Genomic DNA, 19,527 nt, shown 5'->3' on the forward strand with positions numbered 1-19,527 from the left:
TGGGCCCTGATGTAAGCGAAACAAGTGGTGACATGTCATACATATCAGATGGGCCCAACCCGCGTGGCAGATGACTGAAGTTCTTCATTTTGCATGTGCTTGAAATCAACAGCGATGTTCTTTCCCATTTTTTTGAGATTTAATTTGGGTCATTGATAAGTGAAAGATGAAATTTCTCATTATGCCTTTACAGTTGTAGGGTAAGCATATGAGTGAAGAGCTATTTCATCTCTTTCTCCGTGGTTACAAGTTAAGTTTGAGCATATAAGCATAAAAGGATAGAGGAAGGAATGAAGAAAAGGCTTTACACTAGTATGAGAAAGGAGAAACGTAAGAGTGGGATGCCATTTGTAAAGGCTTTTCGATGTTACAAGGTTAAGGTAACTCGTGTAGGCATAAAGGAGAAATAAAGAAAAGGTAAGGGGCATTATGATACCATGTGTAAAGCCTTAAGTGTATGATCAAAAAATGGGTATGAAAAGTGTTACGATGTCTTGTGTAGTGAAGAGAGTGTAGCAGCGTAAAGAAGTTTTTAAAGATTTTTGGTGATGTGTGCGTGTGAGCGTAAAGGGTAAAGAGAAGGTTGCAACAAAGGTTTTATGCTCATACGAGGAAGGTTTGGCACATAAGAATGAAGGTACTTGTTGAGGACACTTGAGATTTTATGGTGAAGGGGCTGCGTAAGAGCATATAGGAGACTTCAATACAATGCTTAAGAAACCCTAACACTTCTATGATTGGGATATTTTGAAGCCTCATTGAGAGAATGTAAAGGCTTGCCAAGGGTGTTTCTGGGGTTACGAAGATTGAAATATTTTGACTCAGCGTGAGAGCAGAAGACCAAAGTTTGAAAGGAAAGTGGCTGAGGTGTCATGCCAATTCAAAAAAAGGACAAATTCACCATGGCCAAGTAAAATAAAACACTAAAAAGGACATCAAGATCAAATTTCATGGTTGATATTCCTTGCTATCAGCCTATGAGGGTGGTATTAAAAGCTCTTGCATGTAGAATTTATTAAAAAAGCTGGTAGACTATATGATTAAAACATAAATATTTGATTGAACATTCAAAGTATTGCCATTTCTAAGAAATTGTGTTCCTACTCTGAAAATTTCTCCAAGTATCCATAGCATTGTGATTTCTGTGTTACTGTGCAAGAGTTTAAAGTATAATTGCAGAGAAGATGGCTAACAAGGAGGTTGAGGAGGTGCCTACAGAAGAGGTAGAGGTTGAAGATGAGCGTGATGATGTTTTAGAAGTCACACCCGAGGGAAAGAGGAAGAAGGGTGCCAAAAAAATTGAGAAAAAGTCAAGGGTTAGAAAACCAAATAAGCATGCTGAAGATTGGTTAAAAATTCTTCTAGGGTCATCGAACGCCATTTCAGAAAATGACCACATCTTCAAAGACCCTTACTTCCTAGTCAAGGATGCAAAATGCCCTAGAATTGAAAATTTTAATTTGTTTCTATATTTCTACCAGAACATAATAGAAAATGTGCTAGTCTGCAACTCATGGAATAGGAATATGGAAAAGTTGATATTCCCAGAGGTGTCCATTGATGTGGACTTGTTAAAAGCACTGATAAGTTCTTACAATCCAGTCACCAGGAAATTCCAAAGGCATAATGGGAGCTTTTTGTGCACACTAGATAGAACTTCTTTCATAGAGGCTTTTGGATTGGAAGGGCAAATGGATGTACCTATTGACATTGAGGATTTACAAGGTAAATTTGGGAGAAATAAGACCTATTTTGTGAACAATGTTATGCTGCCCCATATCCCTTATAATGTAAAAAAAGGTAGGCTTGATTCCAAATAAGGTGGGGGATTTTCCGCCCTTGAAAAAATTCAAGAATTACTTCAAGAATACAATATATGGGCTACAAAAAGTTCTGGGAAGTGATGGTGTAGAGAATTGTGTCTATGGTTCCTTATTCCTGATGGCTTGTGACATACAAGACCCATTCCACCATAAACAATATGATTATGTGGCCTTTATCATGGACAACATGCACAATCAAATTGTCAATGCAAAGAAGGGAGAATTGAAAGATTTCAAGTTCCACCATTACTCACTACTGATGCATCTTATCCTATACCACAACATTGGTTACATCAGACATGACTTCATTGATCAGACTTTTGATAAATTTGGTGAGTTAGCTATGCAACTTTGGACTCACATTTGGGATAAGAAATTCCATTATTCAAATGCACTTGTATTCTTTAATTTGTTTAGTTCTGTTATTATGAGGCAATTGGACCATACCTTCTTTAGGGCACCAAATGTTTTGAAGACTTTTCTTAGACCCTCATTTTTAGATGAGAAAATAAAATTAGATCATAACTGGGAGGACATATTTTTTTTTAAGGAGTGCACATTGATGAGAATATATGCATGCCCACAGCCTCCTCACATTCTACCCAAATATCTACCCCCTAGATTGGCCATTATTGAATTCTTTTGGCAGTTTTTTCTGATGAACAAAGAAATGATCCCTCCTTCTCTGCACAAGCCCACATTTTTCTGTAGAACATTTAAGGTAGGAGATTTTGAAATAGGAAAAAATGCATGTGAGGAGTTGAGTGAGTACCTAGGCCAATACAAATTTGCTACTGGGCCTTATAGAATGTATGACCCTGGAAACTATATTACCAATAAAGTTAAGGCCATTAGGGGATACATCCTACCTCCAAGCAAGCCAATACCTATGGAGGATTTAATTGCTAACATAGTAGCCATAGGGGAGGCTGATGAGCTATTAAGAAAGTATGGTGAAATAAGGAAGGTAGAGGAAACCATGAGAAGGACCAACCCTGATTTTAAAGGTTTTTACACAGAGATTCCCTACCTTGGCAACCTAAGAAAAATGGTATAAAATTTTGAGTACATCATGTCTCAGATGCCACATGAGCCAAAGGGAGAGGAAGCCATTATAAATAGAGAATATCTTGAGCTAGATGTACAGTTGGAAGAAGAGCAACCATCAACTTCAACATGGGTGCCAAAGGGCAATAAAAGGCAGAAGACAATGCACATCCTAGAGAGGGTTGTAAGTAGAACCTTACAAGTGATGCCAAGGAATGATGAGTATTTTGCTAATATTAGGCAAACTTATTTACATCAAAGGGCTATAGAGGTAGGAAAAGCCTCAAGTGATCTTCAAATTACAGCATCAAGATTGGATGACAAGCTCATCCAATCTAAATTTTTTATGGAAGATGATGATTTTATCAAATCATCAGAATTTAAAAGTTTTCTTTATAAAATAAAAAAGAATGAGCTCACATTGAGCCTCATGCTAGGAGAGGATCCAAAGAAGAATAAAGAATTGGTGGATAGATTGCTAGCCTATGACCCAAAAAGTGAAACAATGACCCTACAGAAGCTAGGGAGTTGGTGCACAGTAGTGGTATGATTTTGATACCAAATTGGGATATTGTGAAAGCTTTTGTTCTTGATCAAATGAGGAGACAAGAAAAATCCATCAGTTATGAAGCCAGTAGTAGTGAGGGATTGAAGAGGGGGTCATGATTTAATGTAAACACAAAAACCCTAGCAGTGTGGATTGTTGCCCTTGACACCAAAAAGCCCAGAATGATGGATATATAGGAAACTGCAAAGGGCAACATGATTGTGTGGACATTAGAAAATACTACTAGGAAAGAAATCTCTAGCCTAGTCAAACACTTTGCAGTCATAAATGAGGTAAAGGTAGATGAAATTGAGGATAGGCTTACTACTATATACAATGAATGTCTTGATGTCAGAAAGTTATATGAGGAGGAGCTCAAGACAAGCTATGTGCAGAAATAAAGAATAGAAAAGTTGGAGGGGAAAATTCAGAGCGTAGAAGCAGAAGTAGTATCCCTCAAAGAGCACCTAGGCAGGTGGAAGAAGAAAGGAACACTATAGAAGTAGAGGCCCAAATAGAGGAGACACCTATAGGGGTAATAGTGCCAGTGCCTGTGGTCAATATGGAAATAGAAGCTCCTCAATCTAATAGTGCAATGAAGAAAAATGTTATGATGAATGTACTAAGCCATATAAGCACTTTGAAGAGAATGTCTCGAGATGCCTATAGTGCATTCATCAATCTACAATTTTAGAATAGGTATGCAAGGATTCAATTGGATGGCTTGATCCAATCTTCCAACAATGAGGACCATATATGCAATTCTTTGATAGATTGATCTCATTGTTAGCAAAAAAGCCAAATCTACTAGATAAAGTTATTGTTGTAAAAGAAGGCATGGACAAAGTGAAAGATCTATTGCAATTTTTCATAGGGAAATTGGCAGCAATATAGAATAAAATGAAAGTATTAACAAGTGGTTTTCATTCTCTAATTCTTTCTAACCTTGATTCTGATAGTAAAGTAAAGGATTTCAATGAATGGTCTAATTCTTTTAACCATATTGTAGACTTACCATAGGTGGCATCCATTTCCAAGGTGATATTGGTGAATTTGTTTTCAATGAACTAATTGATAGCCTATTCAAGATTGAAATTAAAATGAATAGGTTTACCACAGAAGGGAAAGTGATCACTGATGCCAGGTGGCAGAAATCTGTTAATGAACTAGAAACAACCAAGACATGCAAACGGCCCACCAAGAGAGAAGTCATTGTCTGGGAAGAAATCACAGAAATAAAAGCCTTACCAGTAGGGAGCAGTTAGAGAAAAGACAAAGTTAAAGATTTTATGCTCCAACTGTCATCTGCAACTATTTTTTGTTGTTTCTTTTTGAATCAAGGTGTCCAAGATATTTTGAAAAAGGTTGTTGTACTTAGTGTTGTAAAAGGACACCTGTCACTCACAATTGCCCTTTTCTTTTTGCAACTCATGTTATATAAATGAGTTTCTAAGGCATTGTGAGGGTCCAAATTTTTGTATGTTTTAAATTGTCAAGAAAGTACATTCGGTTTAGTCATATGTAGTTGTTTTTTTTTGTTTACTTCCAGTCATGTACTTTTTGATGAAAAATAGAAATGACAAAATCAATATGAATTTCTAGGTTCCTTATTGAGTTTCTATTGGTTATTGTATTAGTTAGCAAAAAGGATAATGCAAAAGGGTATTTACACCAGATCTGTGTCACCATTTTCTGTCTCTCTTTTATGAATTTGTTAATTTTGAGATCATTTGAATAAGGTTTAATTGATTGAATACAATCTAGATGGGTTGTGTATTGGTTATATTATTGCTTTTAATTCAATGGATTATGCAAATGCTTCAATAAATCATTAGAATTAATGATTTTATGAAAAGGATATCACATAAGAATGGAAATAGGTGATTATAGTTGATAAATTCAATTACGAGTTAATTGAACAAGATCTCTTGCCAATAGTTGACTCTTTGCTCCCAATGGATAAGGTACTGGTCATGTAAATCATAGATGGGAGATATTCTTTGAAAAATTTCATGAGTGATTCCTACCAAAGGAATGGAAGCATCATAGAGTAGATGAGTTCCATAACCTGAGATAGTTCACTATGATCGTAGTAGAGTATGAGTGTAAGTTCTATGAGCTCATGCCCTTTTCAAGATTTAGTGACAACCCAACACAATTGGCACAAAATTTCATCAAAGGCTTGAACAATTGTATAGTTGGGGGTGTTAAGGTGTTTGAGCCTAAAACCCTCAAAGATGCGGTACATCAATCCATCCTTGTAGAGAAAAGTGTCAACCTTGGACATGGGGGTTTTGTGGGAGTGCCTACAATATTAGGATCTAAGGGCAACCACAACTTAGGTGGAAATAAGAAGCCTCCTTTTAATAAGAGAAATTAGAACCAATAGAAGCCTCAACAGTCACATCAGCAGAAGGGATCATAACCTCAGGCACATAGTGGTGGTGGTAGTTCTAACTGCAAGAACAATTGCAATGCACATCGCAATAGGAAAAACTAGTACACTCAGTCTACACATAGAAGCCAATATTTTGCTAGTAGGGATAGCCACTAGCGATCAAATGTACCTCCTATGGGGAGAGGATCTGGCAAAGGCACAAGATGTTTTACGTGTGGGTAGGTTGGAGACATTGTAGCTCACTGTCTACAACGAGCACCTCAATATTAAGGTCCTAGGCTAGCAACATATAAGCCCACATTTGGATATGTAGGTAGAGCTCATAAGGTTTTTGCAGCAGTAGATCATCATTAGGTAGACCATTAGGGGACCATGGTTGAGACTACAAGAGCTTTCTGAGGTACACCTCTCTCTGTATTATTTGATTTAGGTGCCATAGATTATTTTATTTCCCCATCTCTAGTTGCTAAGTGTAAACTAGAAGTGGTTAAGCAAGATTAGGGTTGGCAAGTGGAACTCACCTCAAGCACTAAGGTTTCCATAGATTCAGTAGTTCATAAGTGCGAACTTGGCACAGGAGGGTTTGTGAGATCAATTGATCTTTGGGTTATTCCTCTTGGCTCCTATGATGTGGTCTTAGGTATGGATCGGCTTGGATCTCATAGAGCTCATATAGACTACATGAAGAAGATCATTCTAAGTCAAGATGACCAAGGGAAGGATGTGGAGATTGTGGGGATACCAAGACCTATATCTCTATGGATGATATTCGTTATGCAATTGAAGTGGAGCTTTCATAAGCGATGTCAAGTATTTGTTGTTATGGTAAGTGAGCTGGATGAAGAAGATCCTAAAAGAAAGACTTTGGATGACCCTATTTTATAGGAGTATGAAGATGTCTTTCCGAGTGAGATTTTGGGCATGCCCCCAAAGAGAGATATTGATTTTAGCATTGACCTCACTCTAGGAGTGAAGCCTATCTCTAGAGCTCCTTATCATATAACCACTCAGTTGAGTGAGTTGTGCCTACAGATGGAGAAACTTTTGGCCAAGGGTAGTATCCAACCTAGTGTATCATCATGGGGAGCTTCAATGCTCTTTGTGAAGAAGAAGGATGGTTCTTTGCACCTTTGTATTGATTATAGATAGTTGAACAAGGTGACAATAAAGAATAGGTATCCTCTACCAAGGATTGATAATTTATTTGATCAGATCAAGGGAGCTACAGTGTTCTCCAAGATTGACCTTAAGTCAGGTTACCATCAGCTTCACATCAAGGAAGATGATATTCATAAGACCACCTTCCAAGATTGCTATGGGCACTATGAGTTCACAGTGGTACCTTTTGGGCTGACAAATGTTCCATCAATTTTCATGTGTTTGATGAATGGAGTGTTCTATTCCTATCATGACAGATTGATACTCATGTTTCTTGATAATATACTAATATATTGTAAGTCCTAAAAGGAGCATGAGGAACATCTGCATTTGGTTTTGTAGTGCTGGAGAGATAATCAACTTTATGCCAATGTGGCAAAGTGTGATTTCTTTCAATCAGAGATATGGTACTTAGGGCACATCATATCAGGTGAGGGTATCTCTATAGACCTCGCTAAGATCTAGGTAACAATGGATTGGCCTACACCCACTACTATGTTGAAAATTCATAGTTTCATGGGTCTAGCTGGTTATTATCATAGATTCATCCAAAACTTCTCCAGAATAGCACATCCTATCACTCTCCTTCAAAAGAAAGGAAATAAGTTTTTATGGATAGAGAAATGCGAGGAAGCATTTTAGAAGCTCAAGGAGCTTTTGACTAGTGCACCAATCTTAGCAGTACTTGATCCAACAGGTGATTTCATGGTGTGTACAAATGCTTCTCTTGAGGGAATTGGGGTGGTATTGATGTAGGGTGGATGGGTGATTGCCTATGAATCGAGTAAACTCAAGGATCACAAGTTGAATTATCCTACACATGATCTTGAGTTAGCAGTGGTAGTTCATGCCTTGGTGAGATGGAGACATTTCTTGTTGGGGCATAGATTTGAACTTCATAGCGATCATCGCAGTCTCTAACACATTTTCATGTAGCCTAATCTAAATGCTAGACAGAGGCAATGGATTGAGTTTCTATGTGAGTATGACTTCGAGGTGAAGTATATTTAGGGGAAGGAGAACATGGTTGCAGATACTTTGAGTTGCAGGAGACATGTTACTTTATCTATGACTCTTAGTGCTGATTTGAGGAGTCAAATACTTCAAGCACTCCCTACTGATACTTGGTATTAGGAGGTGTGTAGAGAGATAGATTTAGGGAGACCATTGGAGGGTAAGTTTTTAGACTATGTACTATAGTCAAATGGCCTTTTGAGACATTCAGGAAGGATCTATGTGCCATTACTGGATGAGCTTCACACATTGATCCTATCAGAGGCCTATCATGCACCTTACTTGACACATCCAGGTGTCAAGAAGATTCATGCAGACTTGAGGCATTTATTCTATTAGATATGGATGAAGTGCGACATTGGTAATTTTTTGGCTAGGTGTCTAGAGTGTCAAAGAGTAAAAGCAAAACACTAGCATTCGATAGGTCTTTTATAACTAAATCTCATTCCTTCATGGAAGTGGGACATCAGCTCTATGGACTTCATAGTACGATTACCTATGACTTCTCGTCATCATGATGCTATCATGGTCACTGTTTGTTGGTTGACTAAGGTGGTAGATTTTTCATTGATAAGGTCTTCCTACATTGTAACTTCTATAGCTAATGTCTTCATGCATGACATCGTGAGACTACATGGTATTCCCAGAAAGATCAGTTTAGATAGGGATCCTGTATTCACTTCCACATTTTGGACATTGCTGCAACATGAGCTTGGAGTGCGGTTGAATTTTAGTTTAGCATATCACCTAAAAACTGATGGACAGACATAGAGAGTGAACCAAGTACTACAGGATATGTTGAGGATGTATGTGATGGATAGGCAGACTCATTGGGAGGACTATCTCTACCTAGTGGAGTTCACTTACAACAATGGATATCATAGTTCTATTGACATGACACCTTTCCAGGCTTTATATGGTTGTCATTGTTGTATACCTTTGAGTTGGGATAGCCTTGAGGATTGCATTTTGATGGGTCTTGAGATGCTTCGAGATATGGAGTAATAGGTAGTGCATATCCGAGAGCACTTGACTATGAAACATGATTAGGTAGCAAAAGTATGCCGATGCTCATAAGATAGATGAATAGTTTGCTATGGGAGAGAAGGTTTTCTTGAGAGTGCATCTGTGGAAGAGTCTGATCCATTATGGAAAGGGTTCGAAGCTAGCACCTCACTTTGTGGGACCATTTGAGATACTTAAGAGGATTGGTCTAGTTGCCTATCATCTTGCTTTACCACCCAGCCTAGCTCGCATTCATGAGGTTTTCCATGTTTCAGTAATTAGGCAATATATTCCTGATGTGGTACATGTTCTTGATATGAATGCATTGTAGGTAGAGGACGGGTAGCTGGCTTTGGAGCCGGTTTGCATTTTGAAGCTACAGGAGTTGACCCTCAGGGGTCGAACCATGGAGTAGGTAAGGGTTCAATGGGACCCTACTGATGATTCATCAGCTACATGGGAGGATGCATCTAGATTATGAGATTTATATCCCTACTTTTTTATAGGCTTCCAAGAGTAAGGCTAAGTCTGGGGGGTGGATGTAGTGCCTACCCCTAGTTTACTTTTTTGCTATCATTGCCGAACTCTTTTATGCTAGTTTTATGTTTGATAATTAGTAGCATTGTTTAGAGATTATTAGATATTATTTTAGATTCAATTGATATATGATGAGATTACTTGGTACTCTATACTTCATGTATGCATGATGATTATTCAGTGATTTCAATTATTGATGATGATTAGTTAGATGGATTATCATGTGTCTTCTTATGGATACTAATACATGTGTATCGTGTGTGTGTATATTTTCTTTATGTATGACATTTCTGATATGGTTAAGGAAGGGAGTCATAGTCACCTGCTAGTTGGGATCTACACAATGCACCACTTCCTGCCATTGCCTATTTAGCTTAGAATATTGTGTTTGTGCATGTGTATTTTTTATGTAGGTTGCAGGTACCGGGTATCAATTTTCTTGAATTGCCAGGATGAGCATACCCTATCGCATTATCTCAATGGCAAGAGAGGGGAGATAAATTATTAAGTCCAAATCCTAAACCTTTAAGCTATTTGTCTTAGAAATTTCAGACAAGTATCTAAGTTGACCACCCTCCGAATGCATTGAATGACGTTAATTCATGATTATAACCCTTTAGTTTGATTTTGTATGTGTTTTGCTATGATGGGTTTTCATATTTTATTTTATGAGTCTTTGGTGAAATTTTCTATTAATTAAGTTTAATTAAAAGATTAAATTAATGGTTTAATTTAATAGAAAATTATTAAGATATTTTAAGATTACTTAATTAGGAAATTAATTAAATAAAAAGAATTAAATTTGAAGATAAAAGTTATAAGAATAAATTTAGAACGTGACAATATTTATTTAATTTAATAATAATATATATTTAGAGTTTATTTTTAATAAATACTAAATAATATTATTAGTTAAGTTAATAAATATTTTATCAATTAAACGTTCAAAAATAAATTAAGAAGAGGAGAAGAAATTAATTTATTAAAGTTTTATGATTGCATGATGCATACATGCGATTAAATTTAATAAATTAATTAAAAGAGAAGTCAAGTAAAAATTAAATAAAGTTATTTAATAATTCAATAAACGTGCATGGGAAAAGAAAAAGAAAAGATAAAAAAAAGTTAATTTACAGTTGAAGTCTGGTGAGCAAGGAATTCTCTCGGGTGAACCCACAATTAGTGTCCCGATTTTAGGGAGAGAACTCCATATCACAACTTGGGGGTTCATTTTCGAGGGACTGCAAATTTTGGAGAAGGAAGGAATTTTCAGAAAGGAGAAGGTTTTGAGAGGAGGAATTTCTCTACAATTTTCTTGAGTGTAGCAATTAGTATCAGTGTTTAGGTAGGCACTTGTGATTATTTGCTAAATTTATTATGCTCTTTCTTTCCTATCTTCATCGTGTTTGTTGAATGTTTTTCTAAAGAATTCTTGCGACGAATGTTTTCAGTAATATGCATTCCTAGTATGAATATTAAATGTTTTGTTTATTGGGAAAATCAAAAGATATGTATAACCCTCTTTTAGTAAATTAAAGAAATGAGAAATTAATTGGGAAGGGATTGAATTATAATGGAAATTTTCATTATAAAAAAAATAAATAGTAGTTTACGTTCACTGTAAATTCCCAATCAGATTAATGGTGAGATTGAGATTTAAAAAAATTATGTTTTAAATACATTTGTTTTGTTTATTTTTATTAATTATGAAATTAATATAAATTAAATTAATTAAAAAAACCCTTTTTAATGGAAAACGTTATTTTTGTATATTATTTTTTACTTTAAAAAAAATAATGAGTGGGAGGGGTGGGAATAACCCCATATCCCCCTTGCCTTTACCTGCGGTATAGTACCTGTCATCGCAGGTACTGTGACGACAGTGGTACTCTATATTGCTATCACCGCAAGCCTTGCGTCAGCAAGGTATTGCATGCCCAAGGCTGGCGGGCCTTAAAATAATGCCTTGTTTAAATATAATTTTTTAATATTTTTATTATTATTAATTTAATTAATAAATTTTTATTAATAAATTAATTTTTTATATTAATAAAATTTTAATATAGAGTTAGATTTAATTCATTTTTAATTAATGAATTTATTATTATAATTGTAATTATTAATTAAGGATGTTAATGTAATTAACTTATATGGTTATTAATTAATTTGATTAAATAGAATTTAATTAAAATTAATTAAAAAATAAGGAATATTTAATAGATTTTAATTTAATTTATTTTATAACAATAATGATTTTTCTAAAATTGGAACTAATTTATTGAAAGATCATTAGTTATTATTTTGATAAAATAAATAAATAAATGATTATCCTTAGAATATTTTAGGTAATTGACTTAAAATATAATGGGGTAATTCTATATTTTAATTGATTAAATGAATGAGTTAAACTATAGGGTAAACAAAGAATCTTTTTACTTTAAACATACACTGAAATGAAAATTGAAACCTTATATTTAACCCAACCATGTGTTTTCAAAGCAAACCAAAACATGAAGCTTACACCTTATTTTTTGTGTGATGTCTATATTTGGGGTTGACTAGATTGTTGACCAGTTCTAGGACATCTACTAGAGGCTTGGGAGTTCTGTGAGTGTGAAAGTATGCTGACTCGATCTTGATTATTTTTACTGAACCATGGTAATGTGATGGTATGCTCTATGTTGATTGTGTTTATATTATTGATTAGTATTTTCAGTATCTTTGTGGGATAGTGAGATTTATGCTATGAGATATCAGACTTAACCATTTTGAGTCCTGATCAGTAATATTGGGATACTTTTCGGTTGCTCGTTGAAAACCGATGGCTATTGTGATTTATCTTTGATGCTTTCTAGTCACTTGTATAGGGCTGAGGTGATTTTACTATGATTCTTTGATTTGTGATTTCATGAGATTAGGGTAGGTAATCTATATGTAATGTCGAGAAGTGGCTTGCAATGGGGGTCGGGGCCCTAAGTGGCTTCCAGGGTAACCCGTTGTAAATTGTTTAATAAGTGAAAACACTACACTAAATGAGAGTAAATTGAACCTAATGAGAGTCTTTGTATGTTCTTGCCCATGCCTCAAGTGCTAGTACAGACTAGGATGGGAGTAGAGAGAATGTTTGGTTGTGACCTTACATCTGTAGTATGCCTTGTTAGTACAAGAGGATACTAGTGGTTGCATAGGGATCACTAGGGGGCTAGGGTCTTGAGAGACTACCAGGGTAACTCTAGCGTGATTTGTGTAATGACACTTGCCCGCTTGCATAGTAGGTTTTTTACCTGTCTTGTGTGCCTTTAGGTATAAATGTCAACCTATCTTGGAACCCTTCACTAGTACATTTGACCCCATTTTTAGACCAAAATTTTTGACCATCTATTAAAATGGGGTCAAATTGGTCAGAATAGGTAAGGAAAAAAGTCATTTTTGAAAAATCCATGCCCGTGTTGGTCAAAATTTCTACCAACACGGGCTTCATTATGTTAAAATGAAAAGTTTTCTATTTCACACCCTAATTCATTTTTATGGCAGAAAGACTTGTATGCTTATTTTTGCTTCCATGGCGCAAACTGAAAGGGTATCCGTGAACAAAATCTACACCCTCCCTGTATGGATCGTATAGGGTATTGAAGAAAAATGGCATTGAAGGGAAAAGAAAGTTCTTTATGTGCTTATTTATGGTTTTTTTTGCTTCCATGGCATAGACTGAAAGGGTATCCGTGAACAAAATCTGCACCCTCCTTGTATGGATCGTACATAGTATTGAAGAAAAATGGCGTTGAAGGGCAAAGCAAGTTCTTTATGTGTTGCTCCAGTGCATTGATGTCCTTCCCAGATGGATCTTTAGCAACCTACAAAACAAAGGGGATTGAAACAACATCATCAAATTGGGAATAAATAAAAATGCAAGGGAATGGCATAAATAACACAGTGAATGCTCTTGTACTTTTTCATCGTCTTAAGTCCATTTTGGAAGTTCTATGTATATACATATTTTGTTCTATGTAACTTTTAACCTTGGTGCCTTCTAGATCTTCTATATAAGATTTCATTGTCATAATCTTTTATTAAATACTATGATCTTTACATTTATTATTGTGAACTTCATTCAATCATGTTGCACTCTTACTTTTGAGTGACTCATTGTTCTTTTCATTTCATGAACTCGATCTAGTCATGGTTCAGATTTTTTATTGCACATGGATAGCAAACTATCATTGATTTTCTATTTCATCATTATTAGGAAGACTAGGTTGTGCAGTCAATAATGATTGGGTTTTTTTTTGTAGGGTGCAATTCAGTCTAATGATTCTAATGTTCAAAAGAAGCTTCTTAGATACCCATTGGATGATTCTAAAATATTGGAGCTTGTTACTAGAGAAATTCATGGAGTAGGTACAAACATTTTTCTTTTTCTTTTTTGGCATTTCTTAGCTCATGCTTTTGACTACTTGTTATGTAACTTTAGTTAATGCAATACAAATCCTAATACATGTTATAACTATCAGAAGAATTATATATCTAGTGGATTATTACTATACATCTCATATACTATTTAGTATTACATTAAACAATTTCATATATTCTTTTAGGTTGTTCAAGATTTTTTCATTTAGTTATATTTTAAAATGGGATTTTTGAGTTTTTTTAATATATTTTTAAAATATGAAATAGTCATTTCCTATATCTTGTACTAAACTTTTACCTTATCCCAAATTGTGCCCCAATCTCCAAAACTGAGAGAGTTTTTCATACCCAATCCCCTAGGTTCTCTACTAATTGAATGAAATATACTTCTACCCTTCAAACAATTGAATTAAACCCTTTGATTTCTCAATAAGAGTGGCTCCCTGTTGAGGTCTATCTATTTCAAAAAGTAGTTGGGATTGCTAAGTAGCTGTAAGCTATTACTGAATGGTGTGTTGGATACCATTGAATCTTCTTTTGTCTATACAAAGTTTTTTGTGTTTCACAGGTTTTCTAACTATTATCCATTAGGATAGTAATTAACCATAGCCACCATTCCATCATTTTAACTAAGTAAATTGATTAACTTGGACCTGGCTTTATGTTTTGTGCCAACAACTAGAAACTTGCTAAAAGATCTTATTTTGGCACAAAAGGAAACTTGGTTTGAAACTTTGATGTATACCCGTGCTCTATTCCAAAGATCTTATTTGAGTACAGTAACGAGGAATGTTAGCATATGTTGTAGAATCTATGTCTACATATTTCAATTTCATTTTATTGAATGTTTATAGATCCCTTCAACTAATCCATTTCATACATATCTTGTAATCATTGCATTCCATGAGAAGACATCATGTAAGTTGTTATATTGAAAATTGTAACTCTTCCCACTATTAAGTCCACAACATTCAAAATACAATTTCTGTTGAAAAATTAGGTTCCTCTGGACTACATGGTTTTGTTAGATCTAGATACACTCATCTACTTAAGAAAGTTAAATGAAATCCTCCTGGAGATAACAAGATAGTGACCCACCTTCTTTTACTTCAGTTTCAAATAATTCCCACTGTGTATGATTTTAAGATCGCTCAGAGTTGCCAAAAGTGTTTAAGTGTAATCTAAGCATGGTGTTTGGAATTAGAACTTGACTTTCAGGCCTATAGGTTGAATCACTTCCACAATATTGGGATTTTCTCTTTGTTCCAATATATTCATGAGAATGTACACTCCAATAATACTGTGATGTCTGAGATGGTGATGGAACATATTAGGTGAAGCCTCATGGGTAAGGATTTAGGTTACTCATGCAATGCACAAACTATATCAAAGTTCATTCTCTACCCCATTATAATTGGAAAGTGTTGGAATCTACTGGAAGAACTAAGAAATGATATTGCCAGTTGTGGTGATTCTTACAATGTTAAGGGAAAACTTGATGCATGATTATGAGTCTTTCAAGTAAGTTAACTCTTTTGAAAAATGGAAGGAAATTCCATTCCCACCCTGCCCCTTGTTGACACCTTTAACAGAGTTCAGTTACAAGTCACGTTGACTGATATTGGCTTTTGACCTGCTGTTTTGTGTCTGCTTGCAGTCATGTTCTTCTGCTAGTTTTAATGATGATTGCTGGTCTATATCTCAGTTCTTGTGAGTGTTTCTTTTTTCATCTCTTTGGTGGTTTTTATTTTTGTGGATCCTTCATTGATATTTCCTCATTGCTCAAGAATTTTATCTACAAGAACATAATATAGGGAATTCAAAAAAAAAATTCAAAACAATGTGAGGTGTTAGCCTATTAAGCCTCTATTGATTTTGCTGAATACATAAGCTTAAGACCTCTAAAAGTCTTCATGGACATCTTACATTATAATTTTTTTTCCCACATGTCTAAATATGGCACTAGTTTGTATTCTTCTTAATTGTACTTTTAACATACTTAGGACAACTTGATTATTGTCAAGATGCATGACTATAGACAATAAATTTAAAGGAACCCTCTCTACATGTTTACAAGGGAATATTGTACTATTATGATTGATAAGAAAGTTGTCTCAGAGGCTCAAAAAAGGGATAAATGCCAAACTTGTATTCTAGGTCCCAACCTTGCCATTTTTTTATATGTCATATCTACATTAAGGTTGCATATATTTTCTATGCCCTTTGTTAATAGAAACTACTCTTAATGTTGTCAAATTTGTCAAAATGTTGACTTTTTTATTTGTGAGCCCCCATTGGTGTTTGCATAATTTAGGCAACTCCTGTAAATGTCCTTTCACTATTGGGTTTCCTACAAACTCTCTTATTTTATGTCTAAAAACAAGTGAAAAAAAGGGACTCAAAATTATTCCTCATCTTCTAACAACTGTAGATAGAGAGTCAATCCATTTTTGGTAGCTGGAGGTGGAGGAGAATCATAGGGGAGAGAAATGGTTGGAGATGCCCCCATTAAATATAGGGGCCTTTGCATATTTGACTTTTCAAATCCTTGATACAATCGGCTAGGAACTGCAAAACACTCACTGGTGCTGCCTTCTTATATAGATAGTGATGACCTTATATATCTTAGTTGGCTCATATTACATACTATAAGATTGGTTGGAGATCTAGTTATATACTAGCAACAAGAGGCTACCCATCCCACCCATTCCCATCTCCATCTTTCTGAGTGATAAACTCTATGTTGATAAAGGATTATATGGATTGCCTGCTACAATTCATGAAGAATTCATGTATTGCAAGTTCAATAAACTCCAAAGTGTGGAGGAAAGCATAGGATAGGAAAATATAACATGTTTAATAGTGGACATGATGGGCACGAACAAGACCAATCCTATTTATTATTTATGATCATAGTATAGTCTACCTATGCACAATATAGTAAGGTATAGTTAGTGTAGATATCAAATTCATATGGAGTGTAGATAGTAGTAATTTTTAGATTTTCCAATCCTATCTTATTCTGCCAGAGAAATATCCACCTCCAATTGAATTATTAGATTTGTAGCCACTTCCTGTATCTGCATTAAGAAATCCTTCATACGAGGCTTTGTATTAGCAGTTTAGGCACTTCAATCCTATTCAAACATAGGTATTTACAGTCCTATATAACTTAGATGATAATGTTTTGGTTGCAGCACCCACTAGAAGTGGTAAGATTGTTTGCGCTGAGTTTTCTTTGCTATGACTGCATCAAAAAGGTGGAGACAATACATTTCAATCTGTTTACATTGCTCCTATAGCTGCACTTGCAAAGAAAAAATATTATGAATGGGAGGAAAAGTTTGGGAAAGGTCTGGGATGGAAAGTAGTTGAATCGACAGGTGAGAATGCAACTGATTTGAAGCTACTTGAGAAAGGTTAGATTGTTATAAATACACCTAGGAAATGGGATTCTCTATCTTGCAGATGGAAACAATGTAAGCAAGTACATCAAGTCAGCTTATTTATTGTTGATGAACTTCATTTAATTGGTGGAGAGGGTGGTCCCATATTGGAAGTAATTGTTTCTAGAATGAGGTATATTTCAAGTCAAATTGAAAATTGTATTCACATTGTTGCTCTTTCCACTTCACTTGTAAATGCTAAAGATCTTGGTGAGTGGATTGGAGCTACTGCACATGGCCTTTTTGATTTCCCCCTAGTGTCCATCCTGTACCATTAGAGATTCATATCTAGGGTGTTGATATAGCCAACTTATACATCAATAATTCAGCATGTAAAAGGAGGCAAACCAACTCTAGTGTTCGTGCCAACAAGAAAACATGCTCGACTTACTGCCATTGATTTATTAACTTATTCAAATGCAAATGGTGGGGAAAGATCCCAAATTCTTCAATTTACTGAAGAAGATTTGAAAATTTTCATTGCCAAAGTGAAAGAACCTACATTGAGCCATGCATTATCTAATGAAATTGGATATTTACATGAAGGTATCACTTTGGTAGAATAGGAACTTGTAGCCTAGTTGTTCAGTGTAGGGGCAATTCAGGTGTGCGTTGCAAATAGTTCAATGAGTTGGGGATTGTCTTTGTCAACTTATTTGGTTGTTGTCATGGGTACACAATATTATGACGAAGGGGAAAACACTCACAAAGACTATCTTATAACTAATCTTCTCGAAATGATGGGGCGTGCCTGTAGACCTCTTCTTGATAATGCTAGAAAGTGTGTAATTTTATGCCATGCACCTCGTAAAGAATATTATAAAAACTTCTTATATGAGCCATTTCTTGTGGAGAGTCATCTATATCACTTTCTCCATGATCATATCAATGCTGAAGTTGTCGTGGGTACTATTGAAAGTAAGCAGGATGCTGTAGACTATCTTACTTGGACATTCTTCTACGAAGACTCACACATAATCAAAATTACTATAATCTTCAAGGTGTCCGCCACAAGCATTTGTCAGACCACCTTTTTGAGCTTATAGAGAGTACGCTGAGTGATTTGGAATCAAGAAAATGTGTTGCCATAGAAGATGATATCTATCTTTCTCCTTTGAACCTAGGGATGATAACATCTTCCTACTATATTAGCTATACCACCATTGAAGTCTTTAGCTCATCCTTGTCTGCAAAGACAAAGGTAAAAAGGCTTCTTGAAATTCTTGCTTCTACCTTAGAGTATTCACAACTTCCCATACAGCCAAGTGAAGAAGAAACAATAAGAAAATTGATAAATCATCAACAGTTTGCTATTGACAAACCAAAATATACTGATCCACATGTAAAGGAAAATGCATTGTTGCAAGCTCACTTTTCAAGGCATGTCATAGCTAGCAACCTAGCACTAGATCAGCAAGAAGTGCTTCTTTTTGCTAACCGGCTTCTTCAAGCTATGGTGGATGTTATTTCTAGTAATGGTTGGTTGAATCCAGCTCTTGCAGCAATGGAATTGAGCCAAATGGTTACACAAGGTCTTTGGGACCATGATTCTGTCCTATTACAGCTTCCACATTTCACCAAGGAACTCGCTAAGAAGTGCCATGAAAATCCAAGGAAAAGCATTGAAATTATTTTTGATTTAGTTGAGATGGATGATGATGAAAGGTGTGCATTATTACAGTTGACAGATTCAAAGTTGTTAGACATTGCTCATTTTTGTAATCGCTTCCCAAACATTGATCTGGCATATGACATAGTTGATAGTGATGATGTCATGGTTGGAGAGAATGTAACAGTGCAGGTCACTCTAGAAAGAGATCTTGAAGGTAGATAGGAGTTGGGTCTAGTTGATGCACCAAGGTATCCCAAAGCAAAGGAAGAAGGATGGTGGCTAGTAATTGGGGATTTAAAAAGCAATTAACTGTTGGCCATTAAAAGGGTATCGCTCCGGAGGAAGACTAAAGTCAAGCTTGAGTTTATTGCACCTTCAGAGCTTGGAGAGAAGACATATACACTATATTTCATGTGTGATTCATACCTTGGGTGTGATCAAGAGTACACTTTCACAGTCAATGTGAATGAAGTAGAAGATGAAGAAAATGGAAAGGAATGAATGTTATTTACCAAGTACCACAGTTGTAC

At 35.4% G+C, this 19,527-nt stretch overlaps 1 pseudogene; it reads left to right on the plus strand.

Annotated features, from left to right (window-relative positions):
- The first annotated feature begins 290 nt into the window (after positions 1-290).
- LOC149559292 (DExH-box ATP-dependent RNA helicase DExH12-like) lies at positions 291-19,498 on the plus strand (annotated as a pseudogene).
- The last annotated feature ends 29 nt before the right edge of the window (positions 19,499-19,527 follow it).

Source organism: Cupressus sempervirens, chromosome 5 (assembly GCF_028749045.1).
Source record: "Cupressus sempervirens isolate cs-2001-9-10 chromosome 5, ASM2874904v1, whole genome shotgun sequence".
In the NCBI taxonomy this organism is placed as follows: Eukaryota; Viridiplantae; Streptophyta; class Pinopsida; order Cupressales; family Cupressaceae; genus Cupressus; species Cupressus sempervirens.